The sequence below is a fragment of the Equus asinus genome, chromosome 12 (genome assembly GCF_041296235.1).
Source record: "Equus asinus isolate D_3611 breed Donkey chromosome 12, EquAss-T2T_v2, whole genome shotgun sequence".
NCBI lineage: Eukaryota > Metazoa > Chordata > Mammalia > Perissodactyla > Equidae > Equus > Equus asinus.
The window spans coordinates 12365311-12393155 of record NC_091801.1 but is presented as its reverse complement, the minus strand read 5'-3'; the positions used below and the strand labels follow the sequence as shown (position 1 = coordinate 12393155).

At 43.6% G+C, this 27845-nt stretch overlaps 1 long non-coding RNA gene across 1 annotated transcript; it reads left to right on the top strand.

Annotated features, from left to right (window-relative positions):
* Positions 1-27845, top strand: LOC139039881 (uncharacterized). The gene is made up of 4 exons (XR_011493128.1): positions 1-338; positions 7477-7610; positions 7726-7842; positions 24294-27845. It is a non-coding gene; the product is annotated as an uncharacterized lncRNA (long non-coding RNA).

Below are 27845 nucleotides of genomic sequence, written 5' to 3'. Positions count from 1 at the left end.
GCCCTGCAAAAGAATAACAAAGGGGGAGAGGCCTCCGCACCTTGGGCGCCCAGGGCAAGGGTCTGGAGGGTCCAGAGCTTTGGCGCTCTGGCAGCTCCTGCACAGCAGTGGTGCCTCCAGTTCTGGCACAGCCCCCAGGGCAGCTGATCTCTTCCACAGCGGCAGAAGGAGAGGGGCAGGAGGAGAACGCCCCATCAGTGGCAAGGAGGGGCATCAAAGGTTTGGAAGCAATGGGAAATGGCGCCCTTGGCACAGACGCCTATGCCCTTCCCTCGGGGAGGGGCAGAAGTAGCATCCAGTGTCAGCTATATGGAGTTCTGCAGGACACAATGGCTTTGGTATGTAGGGGAGGAAAGCTAACTTTCCCTCTGTCCATCTGAGCTCTTAGCTGAGATCCTTATGATAAAAGAAAGATTAACAAAAGAAAAACAAACAGAAGTCTATTAACACTTGTACCTCATGTATACATGGAGATAACCAGGGGAAAATGAGTAACTGCAAGGTGGCTTAGAATTCAAGATTAAATACCCTCTTGTTTTAAAATTTAATTTTATGGTTATTTTTTCTTCCCGTTTTGTTGAGATGTAATTGGCATACAACACTGTACAAGATTAAGATGTACAGCATGAGGACTTGACACACATGTATTATGAAATGAGCACCACAATATCAATACCATCTTAACGGGGGAAAGGGGTGAGGGGTGTAGGCCTTTGACGGGAAAATAAATGGTTTTTAGGAAACATGGATGGGCCTTTAAACTAGATGGGAGGAATGATAGTTTGTGGCAAAGTTTGTCTGGGTGTGGTGTGGTTTCTAGTCTCCTCTCCTGTGACACAGTCCATCTTCCTTGGTTGATGAAACTCTGCGGGGAGAGCCTTTGTGACAATTGAGTTCCTTGTCCAGGTTCTGTCTTCAGGCAGATAAGGGGAGTTCAGAGAAAGCCTTTGTCACCAACTAGTTACCCTGAGGAACTCAAGGGTGGGTTTAGATATATTTTAACTGTTTTTCCAAATTGTTCTTTTCCCTTTTGTTGTGGGAAGGAGATGCAATCACCAACCACCCTGAGCCAGACCAAGCCTCACCACGAGAGCTATGCCTATGACCTTTGCCTTATTTCTAATGCTAAGATCTCTCCAGGAGAAGCTTAGACCTTGAGTCCATAACCTGCAGTGTGTGTGGAAGCGTGTTTTCCGGCTGAGCCTGCTCAAGTGAATGCCCATGTCTCCTTTTTGAATATTCATTCCCCATCCAAAAGAAACGTCCCTGCTTCCCTTTGTTCCGGGACCCTGTGACCCCAGAAATGATTCCTCATGGTCTCCTGTTTGCCGCAAATATACTTTATCATGTGAGACAACTACTTCTGGTGGAGAGTCTGGTTTAACTCACCAGGAGGGAACCCACTTTGGTTTTAGAACACTGTTCCCTGCATTTGCTGGTTTTCAACTGCCTTCAGCTGAAAATAATCAATATATGAAAGTGGTGTATTTTGGAGTGGCGTGTCCTGAACTTGTACAGTCATATTTTGGGGTGGTATATTCTATCCTTCAGGCCCATCCCACCAGCACTGATGCCAGGCCAGCAGGCACACACAGAGGGGCCATCTCATGGCTGAGTGGGACACACACCTCAAAAGCAGAGGGCACGAACACCACCTGAGCAGGGGAAGGAGAAGTGGTTGTGAGGATTGTTCCTGATAACTCTAAGATGTAGAAATAATTGCAGGGAGAAGGAACTGGGCAGAGAACTGGAGTTTCCAAAATCTAGAGTGAGGTTAAGGGGGTCAGATGTACAGGTAACGGTGATTGACAGTGGAGTTGCCTTCACGCATGGAGAGAGTAGGATTTATGTGTATATCCATATGTCTACTGAGGGGGAGAATACGTGACCCCTAAATGTGCCACTGTGGCATGTGGATTATTTTGAGCTGAAGGCAATCAACACCCAGCAGACTCAAGAAAAACTTTTACGTCTCCGTTAACTACCTTAAAGAGTTTAAATAGGGTGCTTGGCTCAGAGAGAGAGCCATGACCGAAGATAACTTTTATCTGAGTGACTTACCTGTCTGGCAGGGCAGACATCTAATCACCGAACATCTGCTCTTCTTCTGTCCTGTGAATCACCGTCCTACCCTCTGAAGCCCCAGGCCCCTATCCCATGCCTTAGCTCAGGGTGGCATATAAGCCTCAACTGCCCCACTTGCCCTTGGGCCTCATATGTTTATGGGGCTCCCTTATGTAGGAATTTAAATGTGTTTTTCTCTTGTTAATCTGTCTTATGTCAATTTGATTATTAGACCAGCCAAAGAACCTATAATAGCAGAAGGAGAATTTTCCTCCCCTACACTGTACTTAAAATTTTTCAGGGGCCAGCCTGGGTGCAGTGGTTAAGTTCGCACGTTCTGCTTTGGTGGCCTGAGGTTCGCTGGTTCGGATCCCGGGTGCAAACATGGCACTGCTTGGCAAGCCATGCTGAGGTGGCATCCCACATATAAATGTAGAGGAGGATGGGCTCAGATGTTAGCTCAAGGCCTGCCTACTTCAGCAAAAAGAGGAGGATTGGCAGCAGTTAGCTCAGGGCTAATATTCCTTAAAAAAAAAAAAAGTTCAGGAGAAGAAGAGAGAGGATGAGATAGATAAGGAGAGTTTCTGAAAGGACAAGTCCTAGAGATTTATCACAGACAAATAGCCCAATGGGCAATGGAGTAATGGGGTGGCAATATTTAATTCAATCTAAAACATTTTCTGTGGTTATAGCCAGTGCTCCTAGATGAAACTATCGGCAACTTTTCAGTGAGACTTACTTTCTTAAGGCAGGAAATCAACAATCTCTTTTTCACCTGGCTTGGTAAACTTTAACAACCAAAACAAAGCAACAAATTCAGAATTCATAACTTTGTAAAGATGTCGTTTTAATTGCTGTAGAGATACCTGCAGCTGAAGTTCTTAGCTTGGAGTTTATTTTGGCCCACAATGATCCGACTCAATTGAAAAAACAGGATTGATTTGTATAAAAAAAGAACTATTGAAGACTCTTGTAAATACTGTCAGTAATATCTGAGGAATTTGGCAGGAATGATCCGAGGCTAACTCACTTGGTGAGGGGAGTGAAAAAAATGCAAATTTACAGTAGTTTGGAAATTGAGAGGAAGAATGGTGACAGAGACAGATGGGATAAGAATTTCCTTCACAATTACATTTTCTCTAGAAATACTGGGAAAAAATGGTAGACATTTCAAAAATAAAGTTTAAATAGGAATAAATGAAATAAGAAAGAAATACTGGGTTCTGAGGGGTCCTGAAGAAACATTGGAGTTGTCTGTTGCTATGGGCTAATGGAATGGTAGGAAAATTTGAAGATAGGTAGATCTGAAGATTAATTTCAAATTTAAAGTTCCTTTAACTTGGCTGTAATGTCAAAAAGTTTTGGTAAAAAAGTAAATTAGAAGCTTACTTGGAAGATCAGATTTGCATTAAGAAAAAATATTTTATTTAAAAAAACACATGTTTTCTATATCCTTCACCTGGTAACAAGGGTCTTAGAAATGTTCTGGAAAAAGCCCATACTGCCACTGTTCACTATACTCCTTTGAATTGTGGGGGACTGGAATTGGCCACCCCAAGATATGTTTCTTTGGCATGAGGATTATTTTGGGCTGGTTACTTTTAAAAACTGCAGACAGGAAAGAAACTCTGAAAAGTAGAAATTACTCTTTGTAAGAAACATTTACATTTGTAAGGGAAATCTCCATCTGTAAAGGTGTCTCCCTCTCTGTGCCAGGAAGAAGGGGGGATGACTTTCTCTCTAAAAACCCTTATCAATGCGGAAGGTAAGAACTTAAATCTGCATAATAACCATACTCTTGTTTACTGTACTTTTCTGGCAATCTCCCGTAACTGACTCCCCTCACCCTCAACATCCTCCTTTGTAGCTGGAGATGGTATTTAAGATGAGAACCTCTACCATTTTGGTGAGTTGCCCAGTTTTCCTGAGTCTCTCCCATGTATACGTTATAAAGCTTTGTTTGATTTTCTCCTGTTATTCTGTCTCATGTGAATTTAATTTGTAGCCCCGCCAGAAGGACCTAGAGTGGGTAGAGAAAATGTCTTCCTCCCCTACAGAAGTAATTTTTCTGCTTGTCTCAACACAGTGTTTGTTCCTCTCTCTTCTGGTTTGTTTTTCCACTTGTGTTGCATCATGGAGTCAAGGACACTAGCCAAACACCTGCCATCCTGGCTTGGAGCTTCAGGGTCATCTGTTTCTTTTTCCCCAAAGTCAACCAGAGCCAGGTCTGGGGCTCTCCTTCTTGCACTCTCCCCTCATCCCACCGCCAGCTGCATCTTAGCTTTTGTTCTGTCTCCACTCCACTTTGTCCTCACCCCAGTCCTTTCTGTTCCTTGCTGCTAAATTAATCTCCGCACTCAAGAACAGTTCCAGGCACTCCTCTGCTCGTAAACCTAGAGTGGCTCCTTCTCTCCACTGGAGGAAACCCAAACTCCTTGATGAAGAATGTAAGGTCCCTTAAAGCCCCTTTAAGGATTTAAAGTCCCATAAGGTCCCTTTTCAACCTCATCTCCCACTATTTCCCTTCACACGTGTTTAGCTCTGGCCCAGGCCCAACTATTTCTATGCGATGCTGACTTGAAACTTTCCCTGATTGTTGCCAGGTAGACAAAAGCTCCACTTCTCTGAATTCTCACAGCACTTTCCTTTTACCCCTCTTCTATGGCATTTACCGCATTTTTTGTTGTCTTATAATTTATAAGGAGTGTGTTTGTATCTCCTCCACTAGACTGTATACTGAGTGAGTATGTACATCTGTGTCTGTTATTTTTGTACCCATCTCCTCCATGTTTTGGACAGTGTAGCTCCTGAATAAAGACTTAAAATACATTAATTATGCTGGGTTCAGCTGGGAATATTAGACCAAACTAGGTTCACTGGACCAGCTCTATATTGGAATTAAATCTAGGGTTGGTCTTGAACATAATTTATTTTTCAGATCTTTTATAAATCAGGCCAAATATAGGATCAGCCTTTAGCTTTTAGGACATTAATAATTCTGGACCCAATGCCAATGTGTGGGGGAGTTCCCCACACATCCAAGCAATTCTCTGACACCAGCTGGGTGTCCTACAATTCAACTCAATTTTGACACTACCTACTTGGAGATAGTGTCAGATCCCACAGATTAGGGGCTCAGTCTCAAAAGAGACTACACACCCACCCACCCGCTTCAGACAACAATCACAAGTCCAGGTTGTCACCTGTGCTTCTGACCCACTGGCTATAGATTGGAGGTTCCCACAACCTCCTCCTTGGGTTTGATTAATTTGTTAGAGCAGCTCACAGAACTCAGAGAAACATTTTACTTACTAAATTGCTGGTTTATTATAAAAGGATATAACTCAGGAACAGCCAGATGGAAGAGATGCATAGGGCAAGGTATGGGGAAAGGGCATGGAGGCTCCATGCAAACCTGTCTTTCTCCCCACATGGCCCCATGTTCACCAACCCAGAAACTTGCCAAACCCTGTCCTTTTGGGGTTTTATGGAGGCTTCATTACAGAGGCATGATTGATTAAATCATCCGCCATTGGTGATTAAACTCAATCTCCAGCCCCCCTCCCCTCCCTGGTGGTCAGTGGGGTGGGATTGAAAGCTCTAACCCTCTAATCACATGGTAGGCTCAAATGTCAACCAGCCCCCATCCTTAGGGGCCTTCCAAAAGTCACCTCATTAATACAACAGGACAAACTCCAAGAGTTTTAGGACTTCTGTGCCAGAAACAGGGAGGAAGACCCAATGTACAGTCATGTACCACATAACAGTGTTGGTCAACAACAGATGGCATATTTAATGATGGTCCCATAAGATTGGTACCATACAGCCTAGGTGTGTAAGTACCTAGGTTTATGTAAGTACACTCTATGATGTTCACACAATGACAAAATCACCTAACAATGCCTTTCTCAGAATGTATTCTCGTCATTGGGTGACACATGACTGTGTATTTCTTGTTGCGAATCACAATATCACAGACATCCTTGAAAAGACTGGACTCCCTCAGGTTTTTCTTGTCCAAGCCCCAATTCAGAAAGGAGCATCCATGGCTTGGGGATTAGTCTAGGCTCTACGGTGGATGCCCCTTCAGATTTAGCATGCCCTTTCTGAGAGTGACAACCACTGCATATGTGACAGCTGTGTTTGTGTGTTTCCTTTAAGTTGCTTTGCTACCCTGTTAGTCCAGGAGTGGGACCAAAGAGGCAGGAGGTGGGGGTGAGTGACACAAGTAGTACAATGGCCAATCAGATCTCTCAGGTGGAATTATCAGGGCTGGGAGACAAGTTCCAAACGGTGAGGACCAAATCATTTTCCTCAAGTGAGGAGCTAGGGTCACCCTCTCTGGTGTGACTGATGACTTGTGACCAGTGTGCTGGAAGCCTCTGCTTACCTCTGCCATTACTTGGTCATGTCCTCCACATTTCCAGGTTCTGCTGGTTCAGTCGATGACCAGATATTTATGGAACACCTACTTGATACAAGGTACTGGACCGGATATTTTAGGGAAATAAAGATATGTTTAAGTTATAGGTTCTGCCCTTTAGGGGTTTGTAATCTAATTGGGAGAGGGGGCATTTTTCAGGTTGAAATAGGCATGGGAAATATCCATAATATAAAACAACATTGAGCATGAACATAATCATAAAGGGAGCCTAGCTACAAAATATTGTGGTTCAGAGCATTAAATTCACCCAACAAAAACTCTATAAACTTTGATTTAAGCCACTCCTCTGTAAGACGTGACCCAATTCCCAGAAGATTTTAAGCTTCTCTGAGGAACTCAATAAATAGCAAATTATACCGCAAGTCAAAATATCTGATGTTAACTCATACTCTGATATCTCTAGCCATCTGAATTATTAAGGGCCTCTTTTCTAGGACTCAGTAAAATTATTTGTAATGAAACCTAAAGGATAAAAAATAGTTCACTGGAGATATTCAAAATTGTCTTATTTGAGTGAAAGTCGGAGACATAAAATATTGAAAATATTTTAGCATTCAGATGAACAGGCACCCATTCCTGCAAACTGCAAGTTAAACCTGGAGAATTTACTTGCTTCTGGCCAGAAAAAGATCCACGAATGCCTATTAATAGATGTAATAGTCTGGTACGAAGGCCATCCACCAAGAGGTACTAATTTTCCAGCAAGCACGTCCAAGGCGTCCAGTTGATTACCGAAATTAGAAAGGTTCTTTGAATTTAAAATGACTGGTACTTATGAAGGAGTCATAAAATCTATAAAAAGCCATCATTCATGTATCTTCACCAACAAACCAGGAAGCAGCAGCCGCAGCCTGAGTCCTAAACTTGGAAGCCCTCAGGGTTTGCAGTGTGACTCTGGCTCCGATGCCTTGTCAGTATCCCAAATCACTCTCTCTGAAATAATTATACTAATATTATCTGCCTCATAGGAACATCGAGAACCGAGAGGCGTTGAACAAAGGAAATGTTCTAATTTTTAGTGAGCCTAATTCTGACATATTTAAAAGGGACTGTCAGTGTTTCACCACATGAAGGGAATTTGCTGATGTCTGTCCTTCAGGAGGTAAGCAACCCTGTTGTGAATTGTCTAGCCCCACAGTTTCACATTTTTTGTCTGTTTCCCTCAGTGCAGTTTAGAACACAGCCTTCAACTGAGCACACGTTTCTTTCTCCTACAGATGGCTGTCCTGGCACCCGTCTTTCCAGTTCACCTCTGCCACCACTCCTTCCACCCCAACGCTGACTTCACTTTCTTGACCTCTCTCTCTGGCTCCTCTTCCTCCTCCCCCACCTAGGTGAGTGATCCCAAGGGAAAAGGAGTCCTCTAGTTACTTGTCCTGGGCTTCTCTACCCACCCTCATTGACCTCTTGGTTGTCCTGGCTCTCTTCGTCCTTCATGGGATCTCCATGGAGCATCTCAGCTTTGCCTTGTCCCTCAGGGAGCCTCATCCTGGTAGCTACACTAGCCTAGACCCCTTTTGGTGCAGTTGAGGAAATGCAATAATTCAGAGTGAATTTTTATTTAAAAAATAATAAACAGGATGCAATTTAAAAAAAATAGTTGAGAGGGCCGGCCCCATAGCCGAGTGGTTAAAGTTCCACGCACTCCACTTTGGCGGCCCTGGGTTCACAGCTTCAGATCCCGGATGTGGACCTAATTCACTCAGCAGCCATGCTGCAGAGGCATCCCATATACAAAATAGAGGAAGATTGGCACAGATGTTAGCCCCGGGCTAATCTTCCTGAAGCAAAAAGCAAAAAAAGTTGAATTTATAGATTCTGGATTTCGATCCTGAATTAACCCCAGATTTTCTTGGTTGGAACAATTTCTGCGTCCTCTTCCTGGATCCTTTTCCTTCATGCAGCCCAGCCTGGGGTGGATGCTAGTCTTAGCTATGTGGTTTTTTTGGTCCCTTATGGATTCCTGGTGACCCTGGTGCTGGCTCCAGGGAGATTGAACTCTCCTTGATTTTGTTTTTCTGTTTAGTGCCTCAGCTCAACTCTCTGCTCTGTGGTTCTCAAGAGCTCAACAAGTTCTCTTATTCAAAATAAAACAAATAAGAACCCAATGCTCACCTTGATTACCTGCTTTAATCCAGGGCTGTGCTACATGGTATGGGGCATACAGAGAAAAGCAAGATAATTGCCGGAGTAGCTCACAGCCTAGTGAGAAAAAGGGACAGTACCTATATAGTTGCAGAAGAATGGGGCAAAAGCTTTGGCAGACGTCTGACTTTTTTTTTTGAGTATCTGACATCTAGACCTTCTTTTTATCCTTGAGGTTCTGCCAAAGATCGCATCTTCTTGCTAGGCAGCACTTTCCTTCACCTCATATAAACTACACAAATTCTTTTCTGTCCCCGGCCATAAAGATGCAGGCATGTGACCATGCTCAGCGGATCTAATGCTGCTCCCTAGGATTTAAATCGTAATGGAAAGAGAGCAAGATACAGGGACTATTGAGAAATGTTTTTAAGGTGGTGGCCTCAGCACTGAGTCTAGAAACCGCTTTTGGTTTCAGCCCATCTACCAGTGTTTTCTAGGCTCCCAGGAACTACTCAACATCTTCCAATATATATTTGTTTTCTCCTTAAGTTATTCAGAGTTGTTTTGTTTTGTTTTGCTTGAAATCAAGAACTTTGAAACAGAATTTAATAGTGAAGAGTGTGATACAGGCAACAGATCCTCAGAGATGGGGAAAACTAAAATTGACAGGACAAAGTTCCTTTCGTATTAGTTATCATGGGATTCTGACAACTCTTAATATGAAATGGCAGATACTATTTAAATTGCCCATTGTCGTCTTTAATAAAGCACTCATTGAAGGCAAGATTTGGGGGACCACGTTACTGCAGACACAGAACAGTATGAAGGGATGAGAACTCAAGAGCGGTGTGTGGAATGGTTTCCTCCATATTAGAAAACCTAAAGAAAGAGGACAATAAGCCCAAATATGTAAATCCTCAGCAGAGATTGCACCCCCTTGACCTCATATGACCTTACTAAAAACCTCTCTTACCGCCTGAAGCTGAATGGTTGAGGTAGCCCAAAGCCAAACTCAAAGTTGATCTAAGTGGCTGAATTACTTTAGTGAAAGCTACAGCTTTCTCAAGTCTCCTACACGAGTGGATTTCAAACGTTTTTGACCACAACCCTTATAAGAAATATATTTTAGATCATGATCCAGCACACACACGCACAAAGCTGTCAAGAAACAATATTTACCTTTATTATAACCAAAGTGTCCTGCTATTTTTTATTCTGTTCTATTTAAAAAATTCTGGCTTGTGAACAACCTAATTGAAAAACCCTGTGTTACAGGAAGACTTTGAATGAGGAAGTGTGGGAAGATATGAAGGACTCAGAGAGGTAGCTGGGCTCCCAGACCCCCAGTGAGCCTTCCGTGTCAGTCAAAGCAGCCCAGTTTCCCATGTCGTGGGGGGAGGGGACATACCCTTGCTTGAAGACTCTACAACTCCCTTGCAATATGAAGCCAATTCTTCTTAGGTTTTAGCCATTTACTACCCTCTAACCCCTCAGCCCCACCTATGCTTTTTTCTGAATCAACCAGAGTCAGATCTTAGCATGAGCCGGGAGGCTGATAATAAAGGTAAGCCAGGAAGAGGAGGCATCCACAACAAAGAATTACAGGGCATTGTTAATTTCTACCACCAAAATCCTGGAGAATATAATAAATCCTGATGGAATTCTTTCCAACCAAGGAGGAAGAAATCTAATTTTAAATCAGACTGAATTTATTGATAAGGCTGGGCTTACCAGATATTTTGGAATCAGGGCACTGGTTTCAGCAGCTGTGAATCATTCCAATTTTTAGCTTGATTAGTTGACCAAAAAAAGCTGGCTTCAATAGCAGTGCAGATCAAATGAAATTGATGTGCTAAAAATCCTTTGTAAGCTGGTAGAAGAAGGAATTCAAGAGCCAGGAATCCTGGAGTGACCTGATCATGAGTAATCTGCCAACCACCAGCTAATTATGCCCCCCTAGGAAGGCACAGAGGACCCTCCCTTTGCAACGCCTTGAGAAATACACTGGTGAGGGGAACCCTGGATCTTTGAAAAGCTCTTAGTGACTGTTCTCTGAAGGCCAGAATTGCTATGGAGATGTTGTCATTGAAATGAGGACTTTGATTTCCGTGGTAAGATGAGGTTGAAGAGACCCTGTCCAAATGCAGACTGAGCGTGGTTTACCGGACTAAGCAGCAGGCGGGGCCGGCAGTATGTTTCCTTCACAATAAAAGGCAAGTTGCTGCCGTTTGCACCCCAACCATTAAGAGAGACAGTGGCTGATATTTATTGAATATTTAATGTGCCAAGCGTTGAATCCTTACAACAACACTATGAGGTAGGTACTTTTATGATTTCCATTTTACAGTTGAGCAAAGTGAATCCAGGGGTTAAGAACTTTGCCCGAGATCTCATGGCTACGAAGCTGTGGAGCTAGAATTCTATCCCTGGACAGTTTGGCCCCACGTCCATGCTATACTCTCCAGAGTTTGATTTTGGAGGCAACTTATGCCCAGAGGCGGCTTTGCCATGAAGCTATTGAAGCTGAAGCTTCAGGGACACTCTTCTGCGTGGGCCCCTGCCAAGGCCCTAGGAGAGCCCTAGGAATGTATATATGGTCATATGTTGTAGAATTTGCAAAACTAAAATATTTTAACTGCAATTTGTTACGACTGCTTTCTTTTTGACTCTGGCTTCTGGATCTCACTTCCCCTCGCGTCAGGTGGCTCTGGAGGGGCTGTGGGCATTTTTGAGGATCTGGCTAAGGGGAAATTGAGTTGGGGATTCATGTAGTTTAGTTTAGTGGGATATATTTCTGTGGTTTACAGCCACTCTGCTGACTTACCTGGTGTCATGAAACTGACACCACTATCCTAGTTTTAAACTGCAGGGTCAGAGGTTGTACCCACCTGTGAATGTGCACTGTGGAGCCCAATACAGGAAGCACGTGGGATGTAGAGGGATGGAAGGTTTGAAGTGGAGCCAGAGCTCGATATGGAGCCAGAAGCTAGTCTATGGAAAATTCTTCCCATCATCGGATGCATATAATCAGAAGGATATTGATTCAGTTTTCATAGATGCTTAGTGAAGAATGAAAGTTCTCTTCTGTTAGGCATATACTTGATGATACAGTATATGTAATTATAAATGCACCATATACCTTTTTCTTTTTGTAGAAATTGTTGAAAATATAGTTTATCTTAGAATAACTAAGATATAATAATAGAATGCTTACGCGTGTAGAGTATAACTTGAGAAGTCTGTGTGTGAAGCCATATGTTTAATGGAGAGTTGTCTGCCTGAGACACACAAGTGGAGAGGATTTATCTACCAGCCCCCAGCCCCATTCCATTGGTCAAGGGTTGCCCAATGGGCTGTAACTTCCTCACATTTAAGGGTGTGGCCTGAGGCAGTTGGTTGAGCAAGTTCCTGCAGGAGACCCAACTGAGGCAGAGAAGGCCCTGTCAGAAAGCAAGTGATACACAATGCTCTCAGGTTGCTCACGACAACAGCTGGAAGAAAACATGGCCTAACAGGGTGTGAAGTGGAGTCCATGAAATGAGTTTTGTTTTGCCTGCCACACTGTTGATGCCAATCACCGAGAAGGTGAGTTTGCAAAGAGAAGGGATTTAATCACAAGGCAGCCAAGCAAGGAGGTGGGAGAATCATTCTCAGATCCACTTCCTGGGAAATGGAGACTCAGGCATATTTGTGGGGTAGGGGGCAAGGTGGTCTGAGCTGTGGGAATTGCAGGTAAGGAGTTGTGAGGTAGTTGATGATCGGCACAAGCGTAGTCAAGCTTCATGGCTCTTCATAGAACACATGTTTACAAAATGGCGGTGTGCCCATGAACTGAGGGTGGAGTTTTTAGCCTTTTGACGTCACAAAGATCACTTATTGGACACCTGTGCAGGCCCACTTGATGAGTTAGTAGTCTCAACTGGCCTGAACTGGACAAGAGGGTCTTAATTCCTGAAAAACAGGTCAAACACCTATTACCGTGGTGACCCAGGCACCAGGGAGATGTCATCTATAGAAACCTTGTGGGAGCCAGATAATATCCTGCCTAAGTAGCACAGTTAACAGTGGGTGGGCAAACGCCTAAAAGCTATAATTAGGAATTGCAAAGAAAAAACTTTGTAAACCAGTAAAAAACTGTTTACCAGTTTCAGAAGCATCCCGTATACCCGTCAATGAGTGTCATCAAAGATGATGTAAAAGTAACTCCTGCATAAGACAACTGAAATGCCCTAAAATCTCATGGTTCAAATAGGAAAGAAACTTGAGAAAGCGTTTCTTAAGTTTTATCAATCCTAAAAAATGAAAAGAACTTTTCTAAGCTATCAATAATAAAAAATTTTGAACCATGCTAGAGAAAATAATTATCTTTCCATGTTTTTTGTATAGAAAATATTAGCCATAGAAGAGTATGTAGCCAAAACTTCAGGAAAATTATAGAGATGATCGGGCATCTGATGTTTGTGGTATTTATCAACTTTCTAAAACATTGCAATTTGTTTAGGTTTCATACCTAAGATTATATTAGTAGTTTATAAAGGAGCTCGTTACAAGTTTTCTAAGCACGGGCCCACAAGATCTGGATCTGCCTCTGGATCAGAACTCCCAAATGTGGGTGCACGCACCCGCGCACACATCCACGCACACATGTGTTTCCCTATGTAAACTCATTGGGCTTTGCTTTTTACTTTGTGTGTAAATATGTAGGTCTTAACTCAAGTGCACATTTCTAAAGGGAGAGCCTCTTAGCAGAGTGTAAGGTGCGTGGTAAGACCTCAACCAATAACTTTGTAATTGATAATTTACTGACTCAAAATGTAGGCATGGATTCTCAGATTCCCTCAGATTCGTAATGCAGCTTCTTTTATTTTCCTCACCGGTTAGGAGTTTCTTCCTTGCTTAGTTTGATTTTAACTTGTTGGGAGTTTATTTCACAGAAAAAAGTTATCCCACAGTGAAGAATTACAAAAACATGGTCAAATTGTTGCATTTCTCTTCAATTTCATGATCTTTAACTGGAGAATTTGTCAGATAACTAACTACACTCACCTGTGAAACACCTCCTTTCTTGGACTTCTGGGGATTGAAATGTCACTTTTTTTTTTTTTTTTGGTGAGGAAGATTGGTCCTGAGCTAAGGTCTGTTGCCAATCTTCCTCTTTGTGCTTGAGGCATATTACCCCTGAGCTAACATCTGTGCCAGTCTTCTATTTTGTATGTGGGATGCTGCCTCAACATGGCTTGATGAGTGCTGTGTAGGTCTGCACCTGGGATCTGAACACATGAACCCCAGGCTACTGAGGCAGAGCATGAGAACTTAACTGCTATGCAATGGGGCCAGCCCCTGAAATTTCATCTTTTGAAATTAGTATTGTGTATCATTTTTCAAATGGCCCATTTCTACAGTACAAGGGAAATGAAATATCTTCTGACTACAACATGAATAGAATTAAATATACCTGGTTCAATTAATAGTGTTTTTAGATGCTGAATACCATGTTTCATTTTTTGAGACATTTCTTCCATGAAGGCGTAGGGGAGGAAAAATTTTTCCTCCACCCTTCTAAGTCCTTCTGGCTGGTCTAAGAATTAAATGGACATGAGACAGATTAACAGGAGAAAATAAAGTTTAATTTCATACATACAGGGGCCTCATAAGAAAAATGGGACCCATGAGCAGTCAGGCAATTGAGGCTTATATGCCATCCAGACCAAAAGAGAAGGGAATAGAGTTCTGGGACTTGAAAGGGGAAAAAACAATTTACAGGAAGACGAGAAAAACAAATATTTGGTCAAACAAATGTTTGCTATGCTATGCAGAGACAATGGGACAGAGAGGACTTGAATCAAAGAGACTTTACTGGGTCCCTCCCTATATGCCTAGTTCATATTCTTTGTAGATATCCATGGTGATAGCTCCCTGGAAGAGGTCCTTCATCTGAATTCTTTTAGGCAGTTCAGGGGGAGGTAAAAAAAAAAACTTCTTGAGACTTCTGTCTCTTGAAGATGATTAGCCTAAAATAATCCTCATGCCAAAGGGATGCATTTTGAGGTGGTATATTTTGCTCCCTACAAAGGTATAGCTAATAGGAATTTTTAATCACTGGAAGCTTTTTAAAGTCTGGCTACTTGCTGAATAGATTTCAGAAATAGAAGGAGCCACTTCAGCGGTGAATTTAAGGGTTCTTTTGGAAAGGTCTGTGATAACTGGAACTTCTTTTAAAAGCTCATTTGTGTAGATATAACCTTTGTTTTACCAAATAGTCTACATGATGAAGATCAGGGGTTGGCAAAATTTTTTAGTAAAGGGCCAGATAATAAAAATCTTAGGCTTTTCAGGCCACCTATGGTCTCTGTTCCTCCTCCTGCCTCACCTCCTTCTCCTCCTTCCCTCCCTCCCCCTCCCCCTCCCCCATCTCTGTCCCCATCCCTCACCTCCTTCTCCTCCTTCCCTCCCTCCCCCTCCCCCATCTCTGTCCCCATCCCTCTCCTCCTTCTCCTCCTTCCCTCCCTCCCTCATCTCTGTCCCCATCCCTCACCTCCTCCTCCTCCTTGCCCCCTCCCCCTCCCCCATCTCTGTCCCCATCCCTCTCCTCCTCCTCCTCTTCCGTCCCTCCCTCCCTCCCCCTCCCCCATCTCTGTCCCCATCCCTCTCCTCCTCCTCCTCCTTCCCTCCCTCCCCCTCCCCCATCTCTGTCCCCATCCCTCTCCTCCTCCTCCTCCTTCCCTCCCTCCCCCTCCCCCATCTCTGTCCCCAGCCCTCTCCTCCTCCTCCTTCTTTCCATTAAAAATGTACAAATCATTCTCAGCTCCAAGGCTGTACAAAAATAGTCTGCTAAATGAATTTGACCAGTGGGTCATATTTTACTGACCCCTGATGTAGATTATTATATTAGGGTGGGTTGGGCTACGCTACAGTAACAACTCTAAAACCTGAAAATCTCAGTGGCTTAATGCATTTAATATTTATTTCACACCTACCCAGGTCAAGTGGCTCTCCTCCACTTTATAGATATTAGATCTGTATCAGCTGTCCTCCAAGATTCCTCAGAATAGGGCTGGCATTAGGGTGAGGCAAGTGAGGTCCCTAGGGCACAGAATTTAAGGGGGCCTTTACTCTTAAGTTCATACGGGTCTGTCTCTGAAAGGAAAGGAGAGCTTGGGGATCACATGAGATTTTTTTTTTTTTAAAAAGACTTATTTTTAGAATAGTTTTAGGTTTACTGGAAAAATTGACAAGATAATGGAGAGAGTTGTCATAAACCCTGCAGCCAATTTCCCCTATTATCAATATTTTACACGAGTATAGTACATTTATTACAGTTAATGAACCAGTATTGATACTTTATCATTAACTAAAGTCTACACTTTATTCAGATTTCCTTAGTTTTTACCTAATGTCCTTTTTTAAAATCCAGAATACCTCATATCCTTTAATTGTCCTGTCTCCTTAGGCTCTTCTTGGCTGTAACCATTTCTCAGCCTTTGTTTTTGATGACCTTGATGGTTTTGAGGAGCACTGGTCAGGGATGTTGCAGAAGCCCCTCTATGGGAATTTGTCTGGTGTTTTTCTCATGGTTAGACTGTGTTTATGTGTTTGGGGAGGAAGACCACAGGGGTAAGGTCCTATTTTTATCACCTCATATCAACATGATTTATTACTGCTGATGTTGACCTTGATCACTTAACTGACGGAGTGTTTGTCAGTTGTCTCCATTGTGAAGTTATTCGTTTTTGCCCCTTTCCATGCGATATTGTTTGGAAAGACTCACTGTGTGCAGCCCACATCTGAGGAGTGGGGCGTTGTGCTGCTCCTCCTTCAGGGTAGAATATCAACATAAATTATTTGGAATTCTTCTGCACAGAAGGCTTCTCTCTTTTTTCCCCACACTTATTAATTTATTTAATAATTTATTTATATAAGTATGGACTCATCTGTTTATTTTATACTTTGGGTTATAATCCAATACTTTATTTATTTTGTCACTCAAATGGTTCCTGCTTTGACCATTGTGCCTGTTCTGGTAGGCTCCTGTGTCCCTTGGACATAAGTAAGCACTCCCTTATTTTGGGGCACAACAAGACCCCCCAGGCTCCTATTTTCTACTGTAGTCCTAGAATCAATCATTTCTCCAAGGAGCCCTGGTTCCTTTTAGTGGAGAAACCAAGGTTAGGGTGTTAGGGTGTGCTCATTGCTACTAGAGTGTTCTTGCTTCTACATGGCACATTTTTTTAAGGATTTGGTGCGGAAATAGCTTGAAGTGTGGTCCACAGACTAGAAGCACCATCCTCATTTAAGAGTTTGGTAGAAATATAAAATTATAGGCTCCAGATCTGCTGAATTCATTTTAACAAGATTGCCAGGTGATTTGTGTGGACATTCAAGTTTGAGAAGGACTGGCCAGGGCTCATTCCTGTGGCCCCAGTTGCAAGGGAAGCTGGAAATGTGTGCCCAGGATGGAGAAGTAATGTGGTGAATATACTGCATTGTCTCTACAACTGTACACTCAAGTATTTGTTCCGTATGGGTGATTTGTTTGGATAATTTATGCTTAAAGTACCTGTTTAGTTTTTGGTTTTGCTCTTCCATTACATTATTTTTTTTTTTGCATAAAACATTCATTCATTTATTCAAATACTTAATTCATCAAGTACCTGCTATATTTCTGGCATTGTTCTGAGTGCTGAGGATGCAACAGTGAACAAAAAGATAAACATTCCTGCCTTCATCCAGCTTACAGCTCACGTGGTGGTGGAGGGGACAGAAAAAAAAGTGTATGTTAGATGTGGTAACTGCTATAAAGAAAAATAAGGCACAGCAAGGGGAGGAGAGTGATGGTGGGGACGGAGAAGGTTGCTGATTAAATAGGATGGCCAGGTCATCTAACTAGAGACATGAATGCAGTGACCAAGTGAAGCCAGTGGCCATTTGGGGACATTTTAGGCAAAGGAAACACTAGACAATGGTTCTCTTAAAAGCCAAAGGACACATTTAGATTAGAATTTTATTTTATTATTATTATTATTATTTTTTTTGAGGAAGACTGGCTTTGAGCTAACATCCATGCCCATCTTCCTCTACTTTCTATGTGGGATGCCTACCACAGCATGGCTTGCCAAGCGGTGCCATGTCCGTACCTGGGATCTGAACCGGAGAACCCCGGGCCGCCAAAGTGTAACATGCGCACTTAATCACTGTGCCACCGGGCCAGCCCTGGATTAGAATTTTTAAATCTCAGCTCCAAAGTCAGGTATCAGAGTATTCAGGCGTCGAAAACTTTTGGACCTTGAACTGATTTTTGTTTGCTTATTTTTTTCATCAAGATTTTTGACAACATATAGATCCTGCTTTTTTATCACAAACTCTTTGGTCATAAATGTATGTGATATGTTGATGCTCATTTTATAGGATATGAAAGACCACACTACTGTCATTCTCAAGCTTTTTGATCTTAGGACTTTCTCACACTCTTCGAAATTATTGAGGATCCCAAAGAGCTTTTGTTTATATGGGTTACATCTATAGATATTTACTACATTACAAATCAAATCTAAGAAAATTTAAGCATATTTATTTATTAATTCATTTAAAAATAGGAATAAACTTGGGGCCGGGTGGTGGCACAGCAGTTAAGTTCGCATGCTCCACTTCAGTGGCCTAGGGTTCACCAGGTCAGATCCCAGGTATGGACCTATGCACCACTTATCAAGCCATGCTGTGGCAGGCATCCCACATATAAAGTAGAGGAAGATGGGCACAGATGTTAGCTCAGGGCCAATCTTCCTCAGCAAGAAAAGAGGAGGATTGGGGGGGAAAATTAGCTCAGGGCTAATCTTCCTCAAAAAATAAAAAAATAAAATAAAAAACATCAGAATAAAGTCATTACATGTTAACATAAGCAACATGATTTTTATAAAAATAAGTGTATTTTTGAAAACAAAAACAAAATTTAGTAAGAAGAGTGGTGTTGTATTTTTGCATATCTCTTGGACATCTGGCTTAATAGAAGCCAGCTGGATTCTCGTGTCTGCTTCTGCATCCAATCAGTTTCAATGTCCCGCATCACGTAGCATCTGGAAAACTTGGTTGTATGCTTGAGAAAGGATGAGAGCAAAAAAGGCAAATAATAGTTTAGCATTATGACAAAATAGTTTTGACCTCATGGACCCCCCTCAAAGGGCCACAGGTACCTCCAGGCATCCCCAAAGGACCGCTTGAGAACCTTTCTCTTACCATAGTCCAGCTTCACCGCCCCACCGTGGGAGAGTCATTTAACTTTTCTGTGCCTGAAGTTCCCTGTCTTTCAAATGGAGAGAGTAACTGTGCTTACCTCCCAGGGTTACTGTGAGGATCAAATGACAATTCAATGGGATGAATTTGGAATCACGCCTGGTGCAGAGTCAATTCAACAGTCATTAGTATGATTTTTAAATAAACACAGACATTGATTATGACTATTTCTGATCTGTGATAGTGTATTGTTCATGTGTAGGGTTTAATTTTATGCTATTTCCTTGATCAGGAATGCACCCCTCACTGAAAACCTTCTTGTTATGAAAAAATAAGGCACAGGGATGAAAAGTATTAAAAATTCATGCATTGCTGTTTTCTTTTTTGAAAAAGATTTCTCTCTCACTATGTTTAAGCTCCATTAAATCTTTTTTCATATTGATAATCTCTTTGTGGTCAAGACTGGGAAAAACCTACCCTCCCACTCCCCAAGATGAAGCATACCCATACATGACAATTCTCCAAACGTAGATCTCCTTTGCTATTTACTCTCCCCGTTGATCTGAATTCCTGAGAAGTCCAAGAAAACTGCCTTCTACCTCTGTAATTATGCCTTAGGAATCATTGACCTCCAATCTTTCATTTCTAACCATTTTGCGTATTTGCTCCAATTGTCGTAAAAGCAGTGTAAGGTAAAACTGCCAGTCAAGAACCTTATCATGGAACGTTGACTTTTTTTTTCATGTTCAAGTTGCAACGACTCTCTCTTAACTCAGAATGTGTGGCATTCATATCCTGTGGTTGCATTTCACCATGTGAGTTAAAATGAAAAAGCTTCACGTCACTTAAGCGACAGATGCACTGTGCGTGCAAATCTGAGCAGTCTTGTCATAACTATCTTAAATGTCAGAGAACTTCAAACAATACTTGGGTTAATCCAAGAAGCATTAACAGTCTCTTCCTCCCCAACCCTGAAAAGGGAAGCATTTATATAACTAATTAGTTTACCATAGTAAATAATCCGCTGGCATTTATAAGAAGCATTCCTATTGGAGCCTGGAGTAAATATTATGTTGCAAGTTAAACTATAAATAGGGGTGAACGGTGGTGCCAGGCCCAGTTTTAAAATGCTATGGAAAATAAGTGAGCTCCGTCTGGGAGAAATGTGTGTCACAGTTCTCTATACACGAGTGTCCAGTGGCCCGGCTCAGGTTCCCTATAGCTGCTGCGGAAACTTGATTCATCTCACTTTCCAGCGGGACGCTACAAGGTAGCTAAAAAAGGGGGCGATTGTTTCTCTTGGGCAAAAAAAATGTAGAAGACGGAAGAAAAAACTTGTAACCAACTTAGAGAGGAGGATTTCATCGAGCTGTGAGTGAGCAGAGAAAACAGGGCTTTCAAAATACTCAGACTTTGCAGCTATTTGCGGCTTACATATCTGAAGAGTTTAGATAAGGAAATCCTAGGATGCCCCAGATCATTTTATTACAGATGATCTTAGCCTCGAAAGTCTGTGCATTTAGTGATTTTCTTCAAAACTACACATCAGGTGTAGCAAGAATGAAGCCCAGGGCAGAAAAGTGAACAATGAAACAGAATCTCTACATGGAGAAAACTTCTTGAGCCTGTGGATTTGGGTGGAGCATAAACCAGGGGCTCAATTTAGGGCCTAATTAAGTGAGGAGAGGAATAGAAAGGAGAGCCAGTATTTTTAGGGCTCACAGAGGCGGAGCCAAAGCAGCAGCTGCCTCTTCAGGATATAAGAGGGGCCCGGGGAATCTCACTTGCCCCATTCCTGAAATTCCTACCGTGAGAGCCACACATTCAAATGAAGTCTCTCTTTGTTGAATGATCCCATTCTTTTGTGTGACAGCATATTCATCCATTCAGCTCATTGCGTCCACACTTCCTATGACCTATGGATTGTTCTAGAAATGTAAAGATACCAGAAAAATAAAGAAACAAGTTATATTTTTGTTTTAAGAAGTTTATAGTCTAGTGGAGTAGAGAGAGAGACCGTCTTAGTCAGCTTGGGCCGCTGTAACAAAATACCGTAGACTGAGTGCCTTAAACAACAGAAGTTTATTTCTCACAGTTCTGGAGGCTGCAAGTTCCAGATCAAGGTGCCAGCAGATTCCGTTCCTGGTGAGGTCTCTCTCCCTGGCTTGCAAGATGGTCACCTTCTCTCTACGTCCTTACATGGCAGAGAAAGAGAAAGAGAGAGCTCTGGTGTCTCCTCCTCTTCTTGGAAGGACACTAATCCCATCATGAGGGTGAAAAAAACCCAGATGTCCAAGTCAAGACATAATTAAGGAGGAGAAGAGGGGCATGACAGTGTATGCTAATAACCGGGGTCATTGGTCTGAATGTGTCCTCCTCCAATTTATATGTTGAAATCCAGACCCCTAAAGATGGTGGTATAGGATGTGGGGCCTTTGGGAGGTGCTTAGGTCATGAGGGTGGAGCCTTCAGGAATGGGGTGAGCGCCTTTATAAGAGAGGCTCCCAGAGCTCCCTCACCGTCCACCATGAGGACACGGCGAGAAGGTGCTTGCTATGCACCAGGAAGAGGCCCCTCGCCAGAATGTGACCATGCCTTGGTCTTGGACTTTCAGCCTCCAGAACTGTAAGAAATAAACTTCTGTGTTTATAAGCCACCGAGTGTATTCTAACAGCCTGAATAGGCTAAGACACAGGGTCATACCACTTACAAGGGCCTCCGCTGCCCCTTGTGCCAGGTAGGTTCTCCGTGTGTGCCAAAGCCCTTCCCCATGAGCTGGTCCACGAAAATTCCCCAGCTTCCTTTGCTGTCTGGCTTCCGTTACTCCTTAAGAGATGGAAGGGAGACTGCGTCCCATATCAATGACTTCCATTGATATTCCCATACCATCAGTAGGCCCAGAAGAAAGAATATGAAGGGTGACAGTGAAATTGTGATAAATGGTCCTCTGCAGGAAGAGTAGCTCCAAAACTTTCCAAGGCTAGGGGCTGGCCCCGTGGCCGAGTGGTTAAGTTCGCGCGCTCCGCTGCAGGCGGCCCAGTGTTTCGTTGGTTCGAATCCTGGGCGCGGACATGGCACTGCTCATCAAACCACGCTGAGGTGGCGTCCCACATGCCACAACTAGAAGGACCCACAACGAAGAATACACAACTATGTACCAGGGGGCTTTGGGGAGAAAAAGGAAAAAAATAAAATCTTAAAAAAAAAAAAAACTTTCCAAGGCTAACATGCCGGCTGGGCTGAGGCCGCCCCTGAGTCTGTTGCTTTCCTCATATGGGATCTTCCTGGGATGTGGGAAAGGCTGAGTGTGGTCAGCTTCAGGCCCCATTGAGGGATGCGCTTTGTAATCCCTGCACTGAGGGGTGCACGTCTCTTGCACGGCTGTGGTTAACTTCCCTACTTCAGGAGTTGATGGGGCTGGAACTCACTCACCCAGTGAACCCTGCCCTGGTCTCTGATTAGAGGATCAGCCTTTGATTCTCTGATGCCGCATTAGAATGGAGCATCTCTCTGAGATTGTTCAAGGTGCTGGCTGTGTAAGAGTTCCGGTCCTGTTTTGGTTCCTGTTGTCTAAGTACATCTGCTTGGGGAGGGGGTTCTGGGTGGCAGGGGTGGGCCCAGATAGAGACTTCCGAGTAGGAATACTCGGGTACCCAGGGTTACCCTACATGGTGGTCATGATGAATGCAGCTGGGAGGCCACTTGGTGTCCTGCTCTGGGCTTGACCCGGGTCCACCAGCTGTTCTGCTCCACGCTGCTACACTCCCACTCCAGGCCTCCTCTGGGCTGCTCCAGCCAGAAAGGAGGTGAGAATGGGAGCACCATTTTCCAGGGAGTACTGACCCAGTAATCTCTCCCCTTGGGATGGATGACGAAGGACAGCACCTCTTGCCTCCAGAAGATTCGCATCTCTCTCAGAATAAAACCCAGATTTCTTGCTACGGCCTCCAGGGTCCTGTGCGCTGTAGTTTCTGTGGATTTCCCTTCTGTCACTCCCTCCCTTGCTTAATTCATGTCAGTCTTGCTGGCTTCTTTGCGGTCCTGGACTGTGACAGGCGTAATCCTGTCTCTAGGCATTTGTGTTTGCTGTTCCTTTTGTCTCGGGTTGTTTTCAAGCCTTGCTTGTTCAAGTGCTTCATTCAAGTGTCTGCTCACATGTCTTATCAGAGACCACTCTCCCTAAAATACTACTTTCCTTCCTCTCTCCTTTGCCTCTAGCTCTCTACCTCTTCCTGGCTTTATTTCTGTTTCTGGCACTTCCTACCATCTGATGTGTGTGTGTGCGCGATATGATATACTGAGTCTCTCTCCCATCGCCCAAATGCAAGCTTCTTGAGAGCGGCGACTTGGTCTCCCCAGTGCCTAGAATAGCACATCATAGGGACAGCCAAAAATATTTTGGAATGTTTGCTAAATGGGTGAGGGCAATTTTCTCAAAAAAGTACTGTACCTTTACTGTTTGTCACTCTGCAACACACAGGGCTGAAGCCTCACCCTGGATGAATGATGACTTCTTACATTCATTCAGCCCTTCTCGGCCCTGTTTGACTTTCTGAAGCAATTTAGGCTATGAAAAGAGGATTATGGACTTTGAATCCAGATAGGTTTGGCTTTGACCCCGTTTTGCCACTTAGCTATGTCATCCTGGGCAAGTTAGTTCACTTCTCTGGGCCACAATTTCCATTTTAGTTTAATTAGGATACCAATACATCGCTCATGGGGCTTTTCCAGGAGCATTGAGAGAACATATGGGAGACTCCTGGTGCGGGGCTGGATACATGCTCATAGCCCAATAATATGAGCTCCATTGCTCTCTTCCCTCCTCCTCTACACTTTTGTGACCCCACTCTTCTTTATTATCATTTCTCGTCACTTCTTTGTTCCTTTGCTTGCATACTTTTCTTTATCGTTCTCCCCACCCCTAGAACTGCTGTTGTTCTCTGAGCCTTGTTCTCTTTTTCTGCTGTTGCATGCTCCCTGGGTTATCTCGTCCACATCCATGACTCCCTCTACCATCTGTATATCGACGAGTCCCAAGTCCACAGGCCCCTCCCAGTCCTCTCTCCTGAGCTCCAAACTCATATTTCCTACTGCCTACTGCCTTCTCCACCCAGATGTCCTGCTGCCATCTCCAACTTGACATGTTGTAACTCCACTCATTAACTTCTCTCCTCCCCAACCTCTTCTCCTCCATCATGGAGAATGGTACCTTCTTATCAACTGCTCCTTGGAAGTTGGTATCAATTTTCACTTTTCTCCCTCCTGTGTCCATATCACTAAGTCTAATAATCTCTAATTTTTAATGTCCTTTAAATGTTTTCCCTTAATCCTAACTCTCATCATTTCTCACCTACTTTTTTTTTTTTTGAGGAAGATTAGCCCTGAGCTAATGTCTGCCAGCAATCCCCCTCTTTTTTGCTGAGGACTATTGGCCCTGAGCTAAGATCTGTGCCCATCTTCTTCTACTTTATAGGTGGGACGCCTGCCACACAGCCTGGCTTGATAAGAGGTATGAAGGTCCGCACCCAGGATCCGAACCTGCGAACCCTGGGCCACCGAAGCGGAGTGTGTGAACTTGACCACTATACCACCCAGCTGGCCCCGTTTCTCACCTACTTTTGACTGCTGTTGTTTTTAGCTAATCTCCTCATTCAGTGTACTTGCTTTTCTAAATAATCCTCCAGTGTGAACTTTCTAAAATGGAAATGTGATCACATCACTTCCATTTAAAAACAAAAATCATTCACTGGTTACCTGTCATCTTCAGGATCAAGTTCAAACTCCTTAGCATGACAGGGGACTTTTCATGAATTGGCCCATTCTCAGCTACAGCTGCAGTTTCCCCAACTCACTGCATTACTACAAGCCCCCACAACCCCTCCCCCCACCACCCTTTGCCCAAGCTGTTCCTTCTGCCTGGAACACCCTCGTCTATTTGGCAAACTCTCCTTAGCCTTGCAGTACTCCGTTTAAAATCACCTTCTTGAAGCTTTGTTGCTCTTTCCAAGCTGGGGACAGCACCTGCCTCTGGAGTGCCTTGCCCCGCTGCACATACCCTGTTGTAAGACTTACCACACGCCGCTGTAACCCGTTGATTTTCCCATTTCTTGGGCAGTCCTACAGACTGGAATGTCGCTGAGGCATCACCTCTGATTCTCCAGCACTTAGCATAGGGCCTGCCCCTCAGTAAATGGTGGTTGGGTTAGTAGGACACACCGGCAGTGGCCTCGCTCATCCTTCAGAGCACTGAAGCTGTGGGTGAATTCAGCTTTGCCTGACTCCTTAACCATGTTTCCCTGTTACATCTTGCATGTGAACTCTTTCCAGGCTTCAGGGTTTTTTTGATTTTTAGAACAGGCTCAGTTTTTCTCCTGAATCACGTTTGACAGAGAACATTGGACTAGTTCGTCTGTAAGTTTCTCTCAAACTCTGAGATGCCACAATTACTTCCAGTGGGAATGGAAACTGGGAGACCCAAAGTCATGTCCCGGTTCTGCCACTAAGCAGCTTGCACAAGTAACTGAGCCTCCTTGAGCTCCAATTTTCTCATCTGTCAAATGGAAGACTATTCTTCTAAATATTTGTGAGGATTAACTTAAAGTGTACAAAAACATCAAACGCAAGGCAATATCTTTAGGGTGTTATGCCACGTATTTCTCCATTTTAACTGTCTTGAAATAAAGAGGAGCAAATGTCGCCTGGCTGCCTGTTCTTGCTATTTTGAATCAGGAGAGGCCATATCAAAAATTGTGAGTGAAGTCGTAAGGAAATAATGCAGAGTCCTTAAATAACCCAGAGCATTCAGAACATACCAGAAGACTCTCTAAGAGAAGTAGTCTAAGAATCTGTCTTTTGAAACCTGGACAAGCTGAAATGGAATTCCCTGGGGTGGAGCTGTGAAGATTGGGCTGTGTTCCCCTTGCTAGGTGTCTCTGAGCTCTGCCCTGGACAGGTTCAGGGTGTTGCCCTGGAACATTCTGCTGATGTCCTCTTCTGAGACCATTGACAACCACAGATGAAGATGTCACTGCTGTGATTTAGAAATCCAGGAAGCCACTGACGAACGTTCCCAACACAAAGCCCCAGAAGCTGTCTGGTTTAATGGCCACAGAATCGAACTGGGAGATGGGAGACCAGAGCGGGGATGAAACTTGTCTGTGGACCAGTTGGTTTGAAGAGACTTACTGAGCAACAGGTATGTGTCCGGTCCACTGTCAAGTTCTGGGAACACAAAGATGAATCAGAAATGGCTTGTGCTTGTAGTGGAAGAGGTTGGAGAAGCGATTTGACATCACCAGACTGTAGGAAAGGATTACCCCAAGGAGATGTGGCACTTCCCTCAATGGCTGAACACCACTGAGCACCGCAGAGACAAGAGACCAAGGCTGCCCCGGGATAGGCTGGGCAAGGAAGCCTGACCTGGTCTCCTCTCTGTGAAGCCGCTTGCCAAGGATGATGTGAGTAGCAGGACACATGTCATTCCATCTCTACACCATGGAAGGCTGGCTGCCTCCCAAAGTTTCAGAGGCATAGCCACCGATGTGGTTTGAGCCTCAAGCAGCCCGAGATTCTTGCTCACATATGTGGTTCTGTTTAATAGGCACCAAAGGCCCGCCCACTGCGAAATAACTTCCCCAGAAGCCCGTGTCATTTGAACTTTCCCTATTAAAGATTCATTCCTTCAGACTACCAACGCATGATCATTTGAAATGTGGATAATTCTGTAAACCCTACCAATAGCTAACATCTGCTGATATTTCCTCTGTGAGACTCTTGTTTAAGCGCTTTGCAACTATTTACTCATTTAATTCTCACAGCAACCTAGTGAAGTAAGTTTTTTATTTCTCCTCATTTTACGCATGAGGAAATGGAAGCACAGAGCTATGAAGTAATTTGTCCAAAGGGGGTCACACAACTGGAAAGTGGTAGAGGCGAGAGCTGAATCCAGATGGACTGGCTCCAAACTCATGCTCTTCATCACTATTCTGTTCTAGAAAGAGCAGCATTGAGCTTTATTAGCAATTAGTTCCTTAATTTCAATTACAGTAGTTAATATTTAATGAACATTTATGATGTTCCAGGCACCATACTAAGGGATGTTTGTTTATCATTTCATTTATCATTAATAAAACCCAAAAGAGTGGGTACCATTATTATTACCATTTTACAGATGAGGAAAATAAAGACAACGTGAAGTCACATAAGCAGGAAATAGGAGCCAGGTCTTGAAACCAGGCAGCTTAATTCCAAAACCCTTGTGTCCACAGGACCTTAGACTACATGTACAGTTGGGTGAGAACAGATACCTGTGAACTGGAACACCCAGTAGGAAGTTTTCTCAGGGAGACAGTGGGCCCTGTGGCGCTCCTGGGGAGGGGATGTGGGGCAGGTTGGAAACAACCTCTCTCACCCCTCCATAGTACCTGGGGCTCGCTCTGCTGGCTGTCCAGCTCCGACTTTGGGAGAACAGCTTTATCTACTAAAGCCTTAATAAATAGACCAAACATTTTATCACTGAGCATTAAAACTGGAAAAGAGAAGGATCTTCGATCCCAACATCCCACCCAATGCCATATGTAAGTTCCCTGGTAGACACCAACTGTCTTCTCTACTTATATATCCTCACTCACAGGAACTCACTGCTTCTCAAGACAACCGTTCCTCTGTTAGAGTTCTCTATTGCTGCCAAATTATTGAGCTGCAACTTGCCTCCCTGTAACTTCTATTTCTTGGAGCTAGATATATTGGGCTCCTCTGTTCCTGAGCCCATCTCCTCATCTCATCTCATACCGCTTTCTGAGGGCTCCAGATGCACCAATTTTCTTTCAGGCAATCGAAGAAGCCATGCTCTCTGCTGCCACAGGACCTTTGCTCATGCTGTTTCTTTGCCTGGAAGGTTCTCTGCTTTCTTCCAACCCACTTTGTTAATTTTGACTCTTCCTTTGGCCTCAACTCAATCATTTCCTCAGGAAAGCCTTCCCTACCCGCCTTGACTTTATCAAATCTCCCAATTAAATACTTTGAG